We start from the raw sequence: 18,053 nt of genomic DNA, 5'->3' as shown, positions 1-18,053 counted from the left end.
CCTCGTGATACGGATAGAGATTAGATTGTATAGCCATAATATTTAGTGGTAGGATAGTTATATAAATGCTCCCACATCAAGAGAACATCGTCCTCGTGATACTGGTAGAGTTTAGTTTGTATAGCCATTAGCCTTAGTGGTAGGATATTTATATAACTTCTCCCACATCAGGACAACATCGTCCTCGTGATACTGGTACAGGTTAGTTTGTATAGCCATTAGCTTTAGTGGTAGGGTAGTTATATAACTGCTCCCACATCAAGAGCACATCGTCCTCGTGATACTGATAGATTTTAGTTTGTATAGCCGCTAGCCTTAGTGGTAGGGTGGGTACATGACTGCTCCCACATCGAGAGAACATCGTCGTCGTGATACAGATAGAGTTAAGTTTGTATACCCATAGCCTTAGTGGTAGGACAGTTATAAAACTGCTCCCACATCAAGATAAGATCGTCCTCGTGATACTGATAGAGTTTAGTTTGTATAGACATTAGCGTTAGTTGTAGGATAGTTATATAACTGCTCCCACATCAAGAGGACATCGTCCTCGTGATACTGATGGAGTTAAGTTTGTATAGCCATTAGCCTTAGTGGTAGGATAGTTATATAACTGCTCCCACATCAAGAGAATATCGTCAACGTGATACTGATAGAGTTTAGTTTTCTATGGCCATTAGCTTTCGTGGTAGGATAGTAATATAACTACTCCCACATCAAGAGAACATCCTCCTCGTGATACTGATATATATTAGTTTGTATAGCCATTAGCGTTAGTGGTAGGATAGTAATATAACTACTCCCACATCAAGAGAACATCGTCCTCGTGATACGGATATATTTTAGTTTGTACAGCCAACAGCCTTTGTGGTAGGATAGTAATATAACTACTCCCACATCAAGAGAACATCCTCCTCGTGATACTGATATATATTAGTTTGTATAGCCATTAGCGTTAGTGGTAGGATAGTAATATAACTACTCCCACATCAAGAGAACATCGTCCTCGTGATACGGATATATTTTAGTTTGTACAGCCAACAGCCTTTGTGGTAGGATAGTTATATAACTGCTCCCACATCAAGAGAACATCGTCCTCGTGATACTGATAGATTTTAATTTGTATAGGCATTAGGTTTAGTGGTAGGATAGTTATGTATCTGCTCCCACATAAAGAGAACGTCGTCCTCGGGATACTGATAGATTTTAGTTTATATAGCTGTTAGCTTTAGTGGTAGGATAGTTATAAAACTGCTCCCACATCAAGAGAACGTCCTCCTCGTGATACGGATGGTATTTATTTTTTGTAGCCATTGGCTTTGTGGTTGGATAGTTATAAAACTGCTCAGACATCAAAAGAATATCGTCCTCGTGATACTGATAGATTTTAGTTTGTATATCCATTAACATTAGTGGTAAGATAGTTATTTAACTGCTCCCACATCAAGACAACATCGTCGTCCTGATACTGATAGAGTTTAGTTTGTATAGCCATTAGAGTTAGTGCTAGGATAGTTATATAACTGTTACCACATCAAGAGAACATTGTCCTCGTGATACTCATAGACTTTAGTTTGTATAGACATTAGGTTTAGTGGTACGATAGTTATATAACTGCTCCCACATCAAGAGAACATCGTCCTCGTGATACTGATAGAGTTTATTTTGTATATCCATTAGCTTACGTGGTGGGATAGTTATATAACTGCCCCAACATCAAGAGAACATCGTCCACGTGGTACTGATAGATTTTCGCTTGTACAGCCATTAGCCTTAGTGGTAGGATAGTTATATAACTGCTCCCATATCAAGAGAATATCGTCCTCGTGATACTTTTAGAGTTTAGTTTGTAACGCTGTTAGCCTTAGTGGTAGGATAGTGATATAACTGTTGCCACATCAAGGGAACATCGTCCTCGTGATACTGAGAGAGTTTAGTGTGTATAGCCATTAGCATTAGTGGTAGGATAGTTATATAACTGCTCCCACATCAAGAGAACATCGTCCTCGTGATACTGATAGAGTTTAGTTTGTATAGCCAATAGCTTTAGTGGTAGGATAGTTATATAACTGCTCCCACATCAAGAGAAAATCGTCAACGTGATACCGATAGAGTTTAGTTTTCTATGGCCATTAGATTTCGTGGTAGGATAGTAATATAACTACTCCCACATCAAGAGAACATCGTCCTCGTGATACTGGTACAATTTAGTTTGTATAGCCATTGGCTTTAGTGGTAGGATAGTTATATAACTGCTCCCACATCAAGAGAACATCTTCCTCGTGATGCGGATAGAGATTATTTTGTATAGCCATAATGTTATTGGTAGGATAGTTATATAAATGCTTCCACATCAAGAGAACATCGTCCTCGTGATACTGGTAGAGTTTAGTTTCTATAGCCATTAGCTTTAGGTGTAGAATAGTTATATAACTGCTCCCACATCAAGAGAACATCGTCCTCGTGATACTGGTACAGTTTAGTTTGTATAGCCATTAGCTTTATTGGTAGGATAGTTATATAACTGCCCCCTCATCAAGAGAATATTGTCCTCGTGATATTGATATATTTTAGTTTGTACAGCCAACAGCCTTGGTGGTAGGATAGTTATATAAATGCTCCCACATCAAGAGAACATCGTCCTCGTGTTAGGGATAGAGATTAGTTTGTATCGCCATAATGTTTAGTGGTAGGATAGTTATATAAATGCTCCCACTTCAAGAGAACATCGTCCTCGTGATACTGATAGAGTATAGTTTGTATAGCCATTAGCATTAGTATTAGGATAGATATATAACTGCTCCCACATCAAGAGAACATCGTCCTCGTGATGCTGATAGAGTTTAGTTTGTATAGCCATTAGCATTAGTATTAGGATAGTTATTTAACTTCTCCCACATCAAGAGAACATCGTCCAAGTGATACTGATAGATTTTAGATTGTATAGCCATTGAGCCATAGTTGGTAGGATAGTTATATATCTGCTCCCACATCAAGAGAACATCGTCCTCGTGCAACTGATAAAGTTTAGTTTGTATAGCCATTAGCCTTAGTGGTAGGATAGTTATATAACTGCTCCCACATCAAGAGAACATCGTCCACGTGAAACTGATAGATTTTAGTTTGTACAGCCATTAGCCTTAGTGGTAGGATAGTTATATAACTGCTCCCACATCAAGAGAACATCGTCCTCGTGATACTGATAGAGTTTAGTTTGTATAGCCAATAGCTTTAGTGGTAGGATAGTTATATAACTGCTCCCACATCCAGAGAACATCGTTCTCGTGATACTGATAGAGTTTAGTTTGTACAGCCATTATCATTAGTATTAGGATATTTATATAACTGCTCCCACATCAAGAGAACATCGTCCTCGTGATGCTGATAGAGTTTTGTTTGTACAACCATTAGCATTAGTATTAGGATAGTTATGTAACTTCTGCCACATCAAGAGAACATCGTCCTCGTGATACTGATTATTTTGTATTGGCATTAGGTTTAGTGGTAGGATAGTTATATATCTGCTCCCACATGAAGAGAACATCGTCCTCGTGATACTGATAGGTTTTAGTTTATATAGCCATTGAGCCTTAGTGGTAGGATTGTTATTTATTTGCTCCCACATCAAGAGAACATCGTCCTCGTGATACTGATAGATTTTTTTGTAGCCATTGGCCTTAGCGATAGGATATTATATAACTGCTCCCACATCAAGAGAACATCGCCCTCGTGATACTGATAGAGTTTAGTTTGTATAGCCATTAACGTTAGTGGTAAGATAGTTATTAAACTGCTCCCACATCAAGAGAATATCGTCCTCATGATACTGTTAAATTTTAGTTTGTATAGCCATTAGCCTTAATGGAAGGATAGTTATATAACTGCTCCTACATCAAGAGCGTCCTCGTGATACTGATAGAGTTTAGTTTGTATAGGCATTAGCTTTAGTAGTAGGATAGTTATATAACTGCTCCCACGTCAGGAGAACATCGTCCTTGTGATGCGGATAGAGTTTAATTTGTTTAGCCATTAGCTTTATTGGTAGGATAGTTTTATAACTGCACCCACATCAAGAGAACATCGTCCTCGTGATACTGATAGAGTTTTGTTTCTACAGCCATTAGCCATAGTGATAGGATAGTTATATAACTGCTCCCACATCAAGAGAACATCGTTCTCGTGATCCTGATAGAGTTTAGTTTGTATAGCCATTAGCCTTAGTGGTAGGATAGTTGCTCCCACATCAAGAGAACATCGTCCTCGTGATACAGAGAGAGTTTAGTTTGTATAGGCAGTAGCTTTAGTGGTAGGATAGTTACATTACTGCTCCCACATCAAGAGGACATCGTCCTCGTCATACTGATAGAGTTTAGTTTGTATAGCCATTAGCCTTGGTGGTAGGATAGTTATATAACTGCTCCTACATCAAGAGAAAACCGTCAACGTGATACTGACAGATTTTAGTTTGTATGGCCATTAGCTTTAGAGGTAGGATAGCAATATAACTACTCCCACATCAAGTGAACATCGTCCTCGTGATACTGATATATAATAGTTTGTATACCCATTAGCCTTAGTGGTAGGATAGTTATATAACTGCTCCCACATCAAGAGAACATCGTCCTCGTGATACGGATAGAGATTAGTTTGCATAGCCATAATATTTAGTGGTAGGATAGTTATATAAATGCTCCCACATCAAGAGAACATCGTCCTCGTGATACTGATACAGTTTAGTTTGTATAGCCATTAGCTTTAGTGGTAGGATAGTTATATAACTGCTCCCTCATCAAGAGAACATCGTCCTTGTGATACTGATAGATTTTAGTTTGTATAGCCGTTAACCTTAGTGGTAGGATAGGTATATAACTGCTCCCACATCGAGAGAGCATCGTCGTCGTGATACAGATAGAGTTAATTTTGTATACCCATTAGCCTTAGTGGTAGGATAGTTATGTAACTGCCCCCACATCAAGAGAACATCATCATCATGATACTGATAGAGTTTAATTTGTACAGCCATAAGCCTTAGAGGTAGGATAGTTAAATAACTGCTCCCACATCAAGAGAACATCGTCCTCTTCATACTGTTAGGGTTTAGATTGTATAGCCATTAGCGTTAGTGGTAGGATAGTTATATAACTGCTCCCACATCAAGAGAACATCGTCCTCGTGATACTGGTACAATTTAGTTTGTATAGCCATTAGCATTAGTGGTAGGGTAGTTATGTAACTGCTCCCACATCAAGAGAACATCGTCCTCGTGATACGGATAGAGATTAGATTGTATAGCCATAATATTTAGTGGTAGGATAGTTATATAAATGCTCCCACATCAAGAGAACATCGTCCTCGTGATACTGGTAGAGTTTAGTTTGTATAGCAATTAGCCTTAGTGGTAGGATATTTATATAACTGCTCCCACATCAGGACAACATCGTCCTCGTGATACAGATAGAGTTAAGTTTGTATACCCATTAGCCTTAGTGGTAGGACAGTTATAAAACTGCTCCCACATCAAGATAAGATCGTCCTCGTGATACTGATAGAGTTTAGTTTGTATAGACATTAGCGTTAGTTGTAGGATAGTTATATAACTGCTCCCACATCAAGAGGACATCGTCCTCGTGATACTGATGGAGTTTAGTTTGTATAGCCATTAGCCTTAGTGGTAGGATAGTTATATAACTGCTCCCACATCAAGAGAATATCGTCAACGTGATACTGATAGAGTTTAGTTTTCTATGGCCATTAGCTTTCGTGGTAGGATAGTAATATAACTACTCCCACATCAAGAGAACATCCTCCTCGTGATACTGATATATATTAGTTTGTATAGCCATTAGCGTTAGTGGTAGGATAGTAATATAACTACTCCCACATCAAGAGAACATCGTCCTCGTGATACGGATATATTTTAGTTTGTACAGCCAACAGCCTTTGTGGTAGGATAGTTATATAACTGCTCCCACATCAATAGAACATCGTCCTCGTGATACGGATAGAGATTAGTTTGTATCGCCATAATGTTTAGTGGTAGGATAGTTGTATAAATGCTCCCACACCAAGAGAACATCGTCCTCGTGATACTGGTAGAGTTTAATTTGTATAGCCATTAGCTTTAGTGGTTTGATATTTATATAACTGATCCCACATCAAGAGAGTCGTCGTCCTCGTGATACTGATAGAGTTTAGTTTGTATAGCCATTAGCCTTAGTGGTAGGATAGTTATATAACTGCTCCCACATCAAGAGAATATCGTCAACGTGATACTGATAGAGTTTAGTTTTCTATGGCCATTAGCTTTCGTGGTAGGATAGTAATATAACTACTCCCACATCAAGAGAACATCCTCCTCGTGATACTGATATATATTAGTTTGGATCCCCATTAGCCTTAGAGGCAGGATAGTTATATAACTGCTCCCACATCAAGAGAACATCGTCCTCGTGATACTGATGGAGTTTAGTTTGTATTGCCATTAGCTTTTGCGGTAGGGTAGTTATATAACTGCTCCCACATCAAGAGAAAAACGTCCTCGTGATACTGGTACAATTTAGTTTGTATTGCCATTAGCTTTAGTGGTAGGATAGTTATATAACTGCTTCCACATCAAGGGAACATCGTCCTAGTGATACGGATAGAGATTAGTTTGTATAGCCATAATGTTAGTGGTAGGATAGTTATATATATGCTCCTACATCAAGAGAACATCGTCCTCGTGATACTGGTAGAGTTTATTTTGTATAGGCATTAGCTTTAGTGGTAGGATAGTTATATAACTGCTCCCACATCAAGAGAACATCGTCCTCGTGATACTGGTACACTTTAGTTTGTATAGCCATTAGCTTTGGTGGTAGGATAGTTATATAACTGCTTCCACATCAAGAGAACATCGTCCTCGTGTTACTGATATATTTTAGTTTGTATAGCCGTTAGCCTTAGTGGTAGGAGAGTTATATAACTGCTCCTACATCAAGAGAACATCGTCGTCGTGATACAGATAGATTTAATTTTTTATACCCATTAGCCTTAGTGGTAGGATAGTTATATAACTGCTCCCACATCAAGGGAACATCGTCCTCGTGATATTGAGAGTTTAGTTTGTATGGCCATTAGCTTTAGGGGTAGGATAGTAATATAACTGCTCCCACATCAAGAGAATATCGGCAACATGATACTGACAGATTTTAGTTTGTATAGCCATTAGCTTTAGTGGTAGGATAGTTATATAAATGCTCCCACTTCAAAGGAACATCGTCCTCGTGATACTGGTAGAGCTTAGTTTGTATATCCATTAGCGTTAGTGGTAGGATATTTATATAACTGCTCCTACATGAAGAGAACATCCCCCTCGTGATACTGATAGAGTTTAGTTTGTATAGCCATAAGCCTTAGTGGTGGGATAGTTATATAACTGCTCCCACATCAAGAGAACATCGTCCTCGTGATACTGATAGATTTTAATTTGTATAGGCTTTAGCTTTAGTAGTAGGATAGTTATTTATCTGCTCCCACATAAAGAGAACGTCGTCCTCGGGATACTGATAGATTTTCGTTTATATAGCTGTTAGCTTTAGTGGTGGGATAGTTATAAAACTGCTCCCACATACAGAGAACGTCCTCCTCGTGATACGGATGGTATTTATTTTTTGTAGCCATTGGCTTTGTGGTTGGATAGTTATAAAACTGCTCAGACATCAAAAGAATATCGTCCTCGTGATACTGATAGATTTTAGTTTGTATATCCATTAACATTAGTGGTAAGATAGTTATTTAACTGCTCCCACATCAAGACAACATCGTCGTCCTGATACTGATAGAGTTTAGTTTGTATAGCCATTAGCGTTAGTGCTAGGATAGTTATATAACTGTTACCACATCAAGAGAACATTGTCCTCGTGATACTCATAGACTTTAGTTTGTATAGACATTAGGTTTAGTGGTACGATAGTTATATAACTGCTCCCGCATCAAGAGAAGATCGTCCTCGTGATTCTGATAGGTTTTAATTTATATAGCCATTGAGCCTTATTCGTAGGATTGATGTGTATTTGCTCCCACATCAAGAGAACATCGTCCTCGTGATACTGATAGAGTTTATTTTGTATATCCATTAGCTTACGTGGTGGGATAGTTATATAACTGCCCCAACATCAAGAGAACTTCGTCCACGTTGTACTGATAGAGTTTCGTTTGTACAGCCATTAGCCTTAGTGGTATGATAGTTATATAACTGCTCCCATATCAAGAGAACATCATCCTCGTGATATTGATAAAATTTAGTTTGCATAGCCATTAGCCTTAGTGGTAGGATTGTTATATATCTGCTCCCACAACAAGAGAACATCGTCCTCGTGATACTGATAAATTTTAGTTTGAATAGCCATTAGCCTTAGTGGTAGGATAGTTAAATAGCTGCTCCCACATCTGGGGGACATTGTCCTCATGATACTGATAGTTTGGTTTCTATAGCCATTAGCCTTAGTGGTATTATAGTTATATAACTGCTCCCACATCAAGAGAACATCTTTCTCGTGATACTGATAGAGTTTACTTAGTATAGCCATTAGCCGTAGTGGTAGGATAGTTATATAACCGCTCCCATATCAAGGGAACATCGTTTTCGTGATACTGATAGAGTTTAATTTGTATAGCCATTACTTAATGGTAAGATAGTTATATAACTGCTCCCACATCAAGAGAACATCGTCCTCGTGATACTGATAGAGTTTAGTTTGTATAGCCACTAGCGTTAGTGGTAAGATAGTTATATAACTGCTCCCACATCAAGAGAACATCGTCCTAGTGATGCTGATAAATTTTATTTTTTGTAGCCAATGGCCTTAGTGGTAGGATAGTTATATAACAGCTCCCACATCAAGAGAACATCGTCCTCGTGATACTGATAGAGTTTAGTTTATATAGCCATTGAGCCTTAGTGGTTGGATTTTTGTATATTTGCTCCCACATCAAGAGAATATCGTCCTCGTGATACTGATAGAGTTAAGTTTGTATAGCCATTAGCCTTAAAGGTAGGATAGTTATATAACAGCTCCCACATCAAGAGAACATCGTCCTCGTGATACTGATAGAGTTTAGCTTGTATATCCATTAGCTTACGTGGTGGGATAGTTATATAACTGCCCCAACATCAAGAGAACATCGTCCACGTGGTACTGATAGATTTTCGTTTGTACAGGCATTAGCCTTAGTGGTAGGATAGTTATATAACTGCTCCCACATCAGGAGAACATCGTCCTCCTTATACGGATAGAGTTTAGTTTGTTTAGCCATTAGCTTTATTGGTAGGATAGTTTTATAACTGCACACACATCAAGAGAACATCGTCCTCGTGATACTGATAGAGTTTAGTTTGTACAGGCATTAGCCTTAGTGGTAGGATAGTTATATAACTGCTCCCACATCAGGAGAACATCGTCCTCCTTATACGGATAGAGTTTAGTTTGTTTAGCCATTAGCTTTATTGGTAGGATAGTTTTATAACTGCACACACATCAAGAGAACATCGTCCTCGTGATACTGATAGAGTTTAGTTTGTACAGCCATTAGCGTTAGTGGTAGGATAGTTATATAACTGCTCCCACATAAAGAGAACATCTTCCTCGTGATGCGGATAGAGATTAGTTTGTATAGCCATAATGTTATTGGTAGGGTAGTTATATATATGCTCCTACATCAAGAGAACATCGTCCACGTTGTACTGATAGAGTTTCGTTTGTACAGCCATTAGCCTTAGTGGTATGATAGTTATTTAACTGCTCCCACATCAAGACAACATCGTCGTCCTGATACTGATAGAGTTTAGTTTGTATAGCCATGAGCGTTAGTGCTAGGATAGTTATATAACTGTTACCACATCAAGAGAATATCGTCAACGTGATACCGATAGAGTTTAGTTTTCTATGGCCATCAGCTTTCGTGGTAGGATAGTAATATAACTACTCCCACATCAAGAGAACATCGTCCTCGTGATACTGGTACATTTTAGTTTGTATAGCCATTGGCCTTAGTGGTAGGATAGTTATATAACTGCTCCCACATCAAGAGAACATCTTCCTCGTGATGCGGATAGAGATTAGTTTGTATAGCCATAATGTTATTGGTAGGGTAGTTATATAAATGCTCCCACATCAAGAGAACATCGTCCTCGTGATACTGGTAGAGTTTAGTTTGTATAGCCATTAGCTTTAGGCGTAGAATAGTTATATAACTGCTCCCACATCAATAGAACATCGTCCTCGTGATACTGGTACAGTTTAGTTTGTATAGCCATTAGCTTTAGTGGTAGGATAGTTATATACAATAACTGCTCCCACATCAAGAGAACATCGTCCTCGTGATACTGATAGATTTTAGTTTGTATAGCCGTTAGCCTTAGTGGTAGGATAGTTATATAACTGCTCCCACATCAAGAGAACATCGTCCTCGTGATACTGATAGAGTTTGTTTTGTATATCCATTAGATTACGTGGTGGGATAGTTATATAACTGCCCCAACATCAAGAGAACTTCGTCCACGTGGTACTGATAGAGTTTCGTTTGTACAGCCATTAGCCTTAGTGGTATGATAGTTATATAACTGCTCCCACATCTGGGGGACATTGTCCTCATGATACTGATAGTTTGGGTTCTATAGCTATTAGCCTTAGTGGTATTATAGTTATATAACTGCTCCCACATCAAGAGAACATCATCCTCGTGATATTGATAAAATTACTTTGTATAGCAATTAGCCTTAGTTTTAGGATTGTTATATATCTGCTCCCACATCAAGAGAACATCGTCCTCGTGATACTGATAAATTTTAGTTTGTATAGCCATTAGCCTTAGTGGTAGGATAGTTATATAACTGCTCCCACATCTGGGGGACATTGTCCTCATGATACTGATAGTTTGGTTTCTATAGCCATTAGCCTTAGTGGTATTATAGTTATATAACTGCTCCCACATCAAGAGAACATCTTTCTCGTGATACTGATAGAGTTTAGTTAGTATAGCCATTAGCCTTAGTGGTAGGATAGTTATATAACCGCTCCCATATCAAGGGAACATCGTTTTCGTGATACTGATAGAGTTTAATTTGTATAGCCATTACTTAATGGTAAGATAGTTATATAACTGCTCCCACATCAAGAGAACATCGTCCTCGTGATACTGATAGAGTTTAGTTTGTATAGCCACTGGCTTTAGTGGTAGGATAGTTATATAACTGCTCCCACATCAAGAGAACATCATCCTAGTGATGCTGATAAATTTTATTTTTTGTAGTTATTGGCCATAGTGGTAGGATAGTTATATAACAGCTCCCACATCAAGAGAACATCGTATTCGTAATACTGATAGTTTAGTTTATATAGCCATTGAGCTTTAGTGGTTGGATTGTTGTATATTTCCTCCCACATCAAGAGAATATCCTCCTCGTGATACTGATAGAGTTAAGTTTGTATAGCCACTAGCCTTATTGGTAGGATAGTTATATAACAGCTCCCACATCAAGAGAACATCGTCCTCGTGATACTGATAGAGTTTAGCTTGGTTATCCATTAGCTTACGTGGTGGGATAGTTATATAACTGCCCCAACATCAAGAGAACATCGTCCACGTGGTACTGATAGATTTTCGTTTGTACAGCCATTAGCCTTAGTGGTAGGATAGTTATATAACTGCTCCCACATCAGGCGAACATCGTCCTCCTGATACGGATAGAGTTTAGTTTGTTTAGCCATTAGCTTTATTGGTAGGATTGTTTTATAACTGCACCCACATCAAGAGAACATCGTCCTCGTGATACTGATAGAGTTTAGTTTGTACAGCCATTAGCGTTAGTGGTAGGATAGTTATATAACTGCACCCACATCAAGAGAACATCGTTCTCGTGATCCTGATAGATTTTAGTTTGTATAGCCATTAGCCTTAGTGTTAGGATAGTTATATAACTGCTCCCATGTCAAAAGAATATCGTCCTCGTGATACTGATAAGGTTTAGTTTGTATAGCCATTAGCCTTAGTGGTAGGATAATTATATATCTGCTCCCACATCAAGAGAACATCGTCCTCGTGATACTGATAGAGTTTAGTTTGTATAGCCAATAGCTTTAGTGGTAGGATAGTTATATAACTGCTCCCACATCAAGAGAACATCGTCCTCGTGATACTGATAGGGTATAGTTTGTATAGCCATTACCATTAGTATTAGGATAGATATATAACTGCTCCCACATCAAGAGAACATCGTCCTCGTGATGCTGATAGAGTTTAGTTTGTATAGCCATTAGCATTAGTATTAGGATAGTTATTTAACTTCTCCCACATCAAGAGAACATCGTCCAAGTGATACTGATAGATTTTAGATTGTATAGCCATTGAGCCATAGTGGTAGGATAGTTATATATCTGCTCCCACATCCAGAGAACATCGTCCTCGTGAAACTGATAGAGTTTAGTTTGTACAGCCATTAGCCTTAGTGGTAGGATAGTTAAATAACTGCTCCCATATCAAGAGAATATCGTCCTCGTGATACTTTTAGAGTTTAGTTTGTAACGCTGTTAGCCTTAGTGGTAGGATAGTGATATAACTGTTGCCACATCAAGGGAACATCGTCCTCGTGATACTGAGAGAGTTTAGTGTGTATAGCCATTCGCCTTAGTGGTAGGATAGTTATATAACTGCTCCCACATCAAGAGAACATCGTCCTCGTGATACTGATAGAGTTTAGTTTGTATAGCCAATGGCTTTAGTGGTAGGATAGTTACATAACTGCTCCCACATCAAGAGAACATCGTCCTCGTGATACTGATAGAGTATAGTTTGTATAGCCATTACCATTAGTATTAGGATAGATATATAACTGCTCCCACATCAAGAGAACATCGTCCTCGTGATGCTGATAGAGTTTAGTTTGTATAGCCATTAGCATTAGTATTAGGATAGTTATTTAACTTCTCCCACATCAAGAGAACATCGTCCAAGTGATACTGATAGGTTTTAGATTGTATAGCCATTGAGCCATAGTGGTAAAATAGTTATATATCTGCTCCCACATCCAGAGAACATCGTCCTCGTGCAACTGATAAAGTTTACTTTGTATAGCCATTAGCCTTAGTGGTAGGATAGTTATATAACTGCTCCCATATCTAGAGGACATTGTCCTCATGATACTGATAGTTTGGTTTCTATAGCCATTAGCCTTAGTGGTAGGATAGTTATATAACTGCTCCCACATCAAGAGAACATCGTCCTCGTGAAACTGATAGATATTAGTTTGTACAGCATTAGCCTTAGTGGTAGGATAGTTATATAACTGCTCCCACATCAAGAGAACATCGTCCTCGTGATACTGATAGTGTTTAGTTTGTATAGCCAATAGCTTTAGTGGTAGGATAGTTATATAACTGCTCCCACATCAAGAGAACATCGTCTTCGTGATACTGAGAGAGTTTAGTTTGTACAGCCATTATCATTAGTATTAGGATATTTATATAACTGCTCCCACATCAAGAGAACATCGTCCTCGTGATACTGATTATTTTGTATTGGCATTAGGTTTAGTGGTAGGATAGTTATATAACTGCTCCCACATCAAGAGAACATCGTCCCCGTGATACTGATAGAGTTTACTTGTATATCCATTAGCTTACGTGGTGGGATAGTTATATAACAGCCCCAACATCAAGAGAACTTCGTCCACGTTGTACTGAGAGAGTTTCGTTTGTACAGCCATTAGCCTTAGTGGTATGATAGTTATATAACTGCTCCCATATCAAGAGAACATCATCCCCGTGATATTGATAAAATTTAGTTTGTATAGCCATTAGCCTTAGTGGTAGGATTGTTATATATCTGCTCCCACAACAAGAGAACATCGTCCTCGTGATACTGATAAATTTTAATTTGAATAGCCATTAGCCTTAGTGGTAGGATAGTTAAATAACTGCTCCCACATCTGGGGGACATTGTCCTCATGATACTGATAGTTTGGTTTCTATAGCCATTAGCCTTAGTGGTATTATAGTTATATAACTGCTCCCACATCAAGAGCACATCTTTCTCGTGATACTGATAGAGTTTAGTTAGTATAGCCATTAGCCTTAGTGGTAGGATAGTTATATAACCGCTCCCATATCAAGGGAACATCGTTTTCGTGATACTGATAGAGTTTAATTTGTATAGCCATTACTTAATGGTAAGATAGTTATATAACTGCTCCCACATCAAGAGAACATCGTCCTCGTGATACTGATAGAGTTTAGTTTGTATAGCCACTAGCGTTAGTGGTAAGATAGTTATATAACTGCTCCCACATCAAGAGAACATCGTCCTAGTGATGCTGATAAATTTTATTTTTGTAGCCAATGGCCTTAGTGGTAGGATAGTTATATAACAGCTCCCACATCAAGAGAACATCGTCCTCGTGATACTGATAGAGTTTAGTTTATATAGCCATTGAGCCTTAGTGGTTGGATTGTTGTATATTTGCTCCCACATCAAGAGAATATCGTCCTCGTGATACTGATAGAGTTAAGATTGTATAGCCATTAGCCTTAAAGGTAGGATAGTTATATAACAGCTCCCACATCAAGAGAACATCGTCCTCGTGATACTGATAGAGTTTAGCTTGTATATCCATTAGCTTACGTGGTGGGATAGTTATATAACTGCCCCAACATCAAGAGAACATCGTCCACGTGGTACTGATAGATTTTCGTTTGTACAGGCATTAGCCTTAGTGGTAGGATAGTTATGTAACTGCTCCCACATCAGGAGAACATCGTCCTCCTTATACGGATAGAGTTTAGTTTGTTTACCCATTAGCTTTATTGGTAGGATAGTTTTATAACTGCACCCACATCAAGAGAACACCGTCCTCGTGATACTGATAGGGTTTAGTTTGTACAGCCATTAGCGTTAGTGGTAGGATAGTTATATAACTGCTCCCACATCAAGAGAACATCGTCCTCGTGATACTGATAGAGTTTAGTTTGTATAGCCATTAGCCTTAGTGGTAGGATAGTTATATAACTGCTCCCACATCAAGAGAATATCGTCAACGTGATACCGATAGAGTTTAGTTTTCTATGGCCATCAGCTTTCGTGGTAGGATAGTAATATAACTACTCCCACATCAAGAGAACATCGTCCTCGTGATACTGGTACATTTTAGTTTGTATAGCCATTGGCTTTAGTGGTAGGATAGTTATATAACTGCTCCCACATCAAGAGAACATCTTCCTCGTGATGCGGATAGAGATTAGTTTGTATAGCCATAATGTTATTGGTAGGGTAGTTATATAAATGCTCCCACATCAAGCGAACATCGTCCTCGTGATACTGGTAGAGTTTAGTTTGTATCGCCATTAGCCTTAGGCGTAGAATAGTTATATAACTGCTCCCACATCAATAGAACATCGTCCTCGTGATACTGGTACAGTTTAGTTTGTATAGCCATTAGCTTTAGTGGTAGGATAGTTATATACAGTAACTGCTCCCACATCAAGACAACATCGTCCTCGTGATACTGATAGATTTTAGTTTGTATAGCCGTTAGCCTTAGTAGTAGGATAGTTATATAACTGCTCCCACATCAAGTGAACATCGTCCTCGTGATACTGATTGAGTTTATTTTGTATATCCATTAGCTTACGTGGTGGGATAGTTATATAACTGCCCCAACATCGAGAGAACTTCGTCCACGTGGTACTGATAGAGTTTCGTTTGTACAGCCATTAGCCTTAGTGGTATGATAGTTATATAACTGCTCCCACATCTGGGGGACATTGTCCTCATGATACTGATAGTTTGGGTTCTATAGCGATTAGCCTTAGTGGTATTACAGTTATATAACTGCTCCCACATCAAGAGAATATCATCCTCGTGATATTGATAAAATTTAGTTTGTATAGCAATTAGCCTTAGTTTTAGGATTGTTATATATCTGCTCCCACATCAAGAGAACATCGTCCTCGTGATACTGATAAATTTTAGTTTGTATAGCCATTAGCCTTAGTGGTAGGATAGTTATATAACTGCTCCCACATCTGGGGGACATTGTCCTCATGATACTGATAGTTTGGTTTCTATAGCCATTAGCCTTAGTGGTATTATAGTTATATAACTGCTCCCACATCAAGAGAACATCTTTCTCGTGATACTGATAGAGTTTAGTTAGTATAGCCATTAGCCTTAGTGGTAGGATAGTTATATAACCGCTCCCATATCAAGGGAACATCGTTTTCGTGATACTGATAGAGTTTAATTTGTATAGCCAATACTTAATGGTAAGATAGTTACATAACTGCTCCCACATCAAGAGAACATCGTCCTCGTGATACTGATAGAGTTTAGCTTGTATATCCATTAGCTTACGTGGTGGGATAGTTATATAACTGCCCCAACATCAAGAGAACATCGTCCACGTGGTACTGATAGATTTTCGTTTGTACAGCCATTAGCCTTAGTGGTAGGATAGTTATATAACTGCTCCCACATCAGGCGAACATCGTCCTCCTGATACGGATAGAGTTTAGTTTGTTTAGCCATTAGCTTTATTGGTAGGATTGTTTTATAACTGCACCCACATCAAGAGAACATCGTCCTCGTGATACTGATAGAGTTTAGTTTGTACAGCCATTAGCGTTAGTGGTAGGATAGTTATATAACTGCACCCACATCAAGAGAACATCGTTCTCGTGATCCTGATAGATTTTAGTTTGTATAGCCATTAGCCTTAGTGTTAGGATAGTTATATAACTGCTCCCATGTCAAGAGAATATCGTCCTAGTGATGCTGATAAATTTTATTTTTTGTAGTTATTGGCCTTAGTGTTAGGATAGTTATATAACAGCTCCCACATCAAGAGAACATCGTATTCGTAATACTGATAGTTAGTTTATATAGCCATTGAGCTTTAGTGGTTGGATTGTTGTATATTTCCTCCCACATCAAGAGAATATCGTCCTCGTGATACTGATAGAGTTAAGTTTGTATAGCCATTAGCCTTAATGGTAGGATATTTATATATCTGCTCCCACATCAAGAGAACATCGTCCTCGTGATACTGATAGAGTTTAGCTTGTATATCCATTAGCTTACGTGGTGGGATAGTTATATAACTGCCCCAACATCAAGAGAACATCGTCCACGTGGTACTGATAGATTTTCGTTTGTACAGCCATTAGCCTTAGTGGTAGGATAGTTATATAACTGCTCCCACATCAGGCGAACATCGTCCTCCTGATACGGATAGAGTTTAGTTTGTTTAGCCATTAGCTTTATTGGTAGGATTGTTTTATAACTGCACCCACATCAAGAGAACATCGTCCTCGTGATACTGATAGAGTTTAGTTTGTACAGCCATTAGCGTTAGTGGTAGGATAGTTATATAACTGCACCCACATCAAGAGAACATCGTTCTCGTGATCCTGATAGATTTTAGTTTGTATAGCCATTAGCCTTAGTGTTAGGATAGTTATATAACTGCTCCCATGTCAAGAGAATATCGTCCTCGTGATACTGATAAGGTTTAGTTTGTATAGCCATTAGCCTTAGTGGTAGGATAATTATATATCTGCTCCCACATCAAGAGAACATCGTCCTCGTTATACTGATAAAGTTAGTTTGTATAGCCATTAGCTTTAGTGGTAGGATAGTTATATAACTGCTCCCACATCAAGACAACATCGTCCTCGTGATAATAATAAAGTTTAGTTTGTATAGCCATTAGCCTTAGTGGTAGGATAGTTATGTAACTACTCCCACAACTAGAGAACATCGTATTCATGATACTGATGGTTTAGTTTCTATAGCCGTTCGCCTTATTGGTAGGATAATTATATAACTGCTCCCACATCAAGAGAACATCGTCCTCGTGAAACTGATAGAGTTTAGTTTGTACAGCCATTAGCCTTAGTGGTAGGATAGTTATATAACTGCTCCCATATCAAGAGAATATCGTCCTCGTGATACTTTTAGAGTTTAGTTTGTAACGCTGTTAGCCTCAGTGGTAGGATAGTGATATAACTGTTGCCACATCAAGG

This window comes from Anabrus simplex, chromosome 9 (assembly GCF_040414725.1).
Source record: "Anabrus simplex isolate iqAnaSimp1 chromosome 9, ASM4041472v1, whole genome shotgun sequence".
Taxonomy (NCBI): Eukaryota; Metazoa; Arthropoda; class Insecta; order Orthoptera; family Tettigoniidae; genus Anabrus; species Anabrus simplex.
This window is presented reverse-complemented; position numbering follows the sequence as displayed.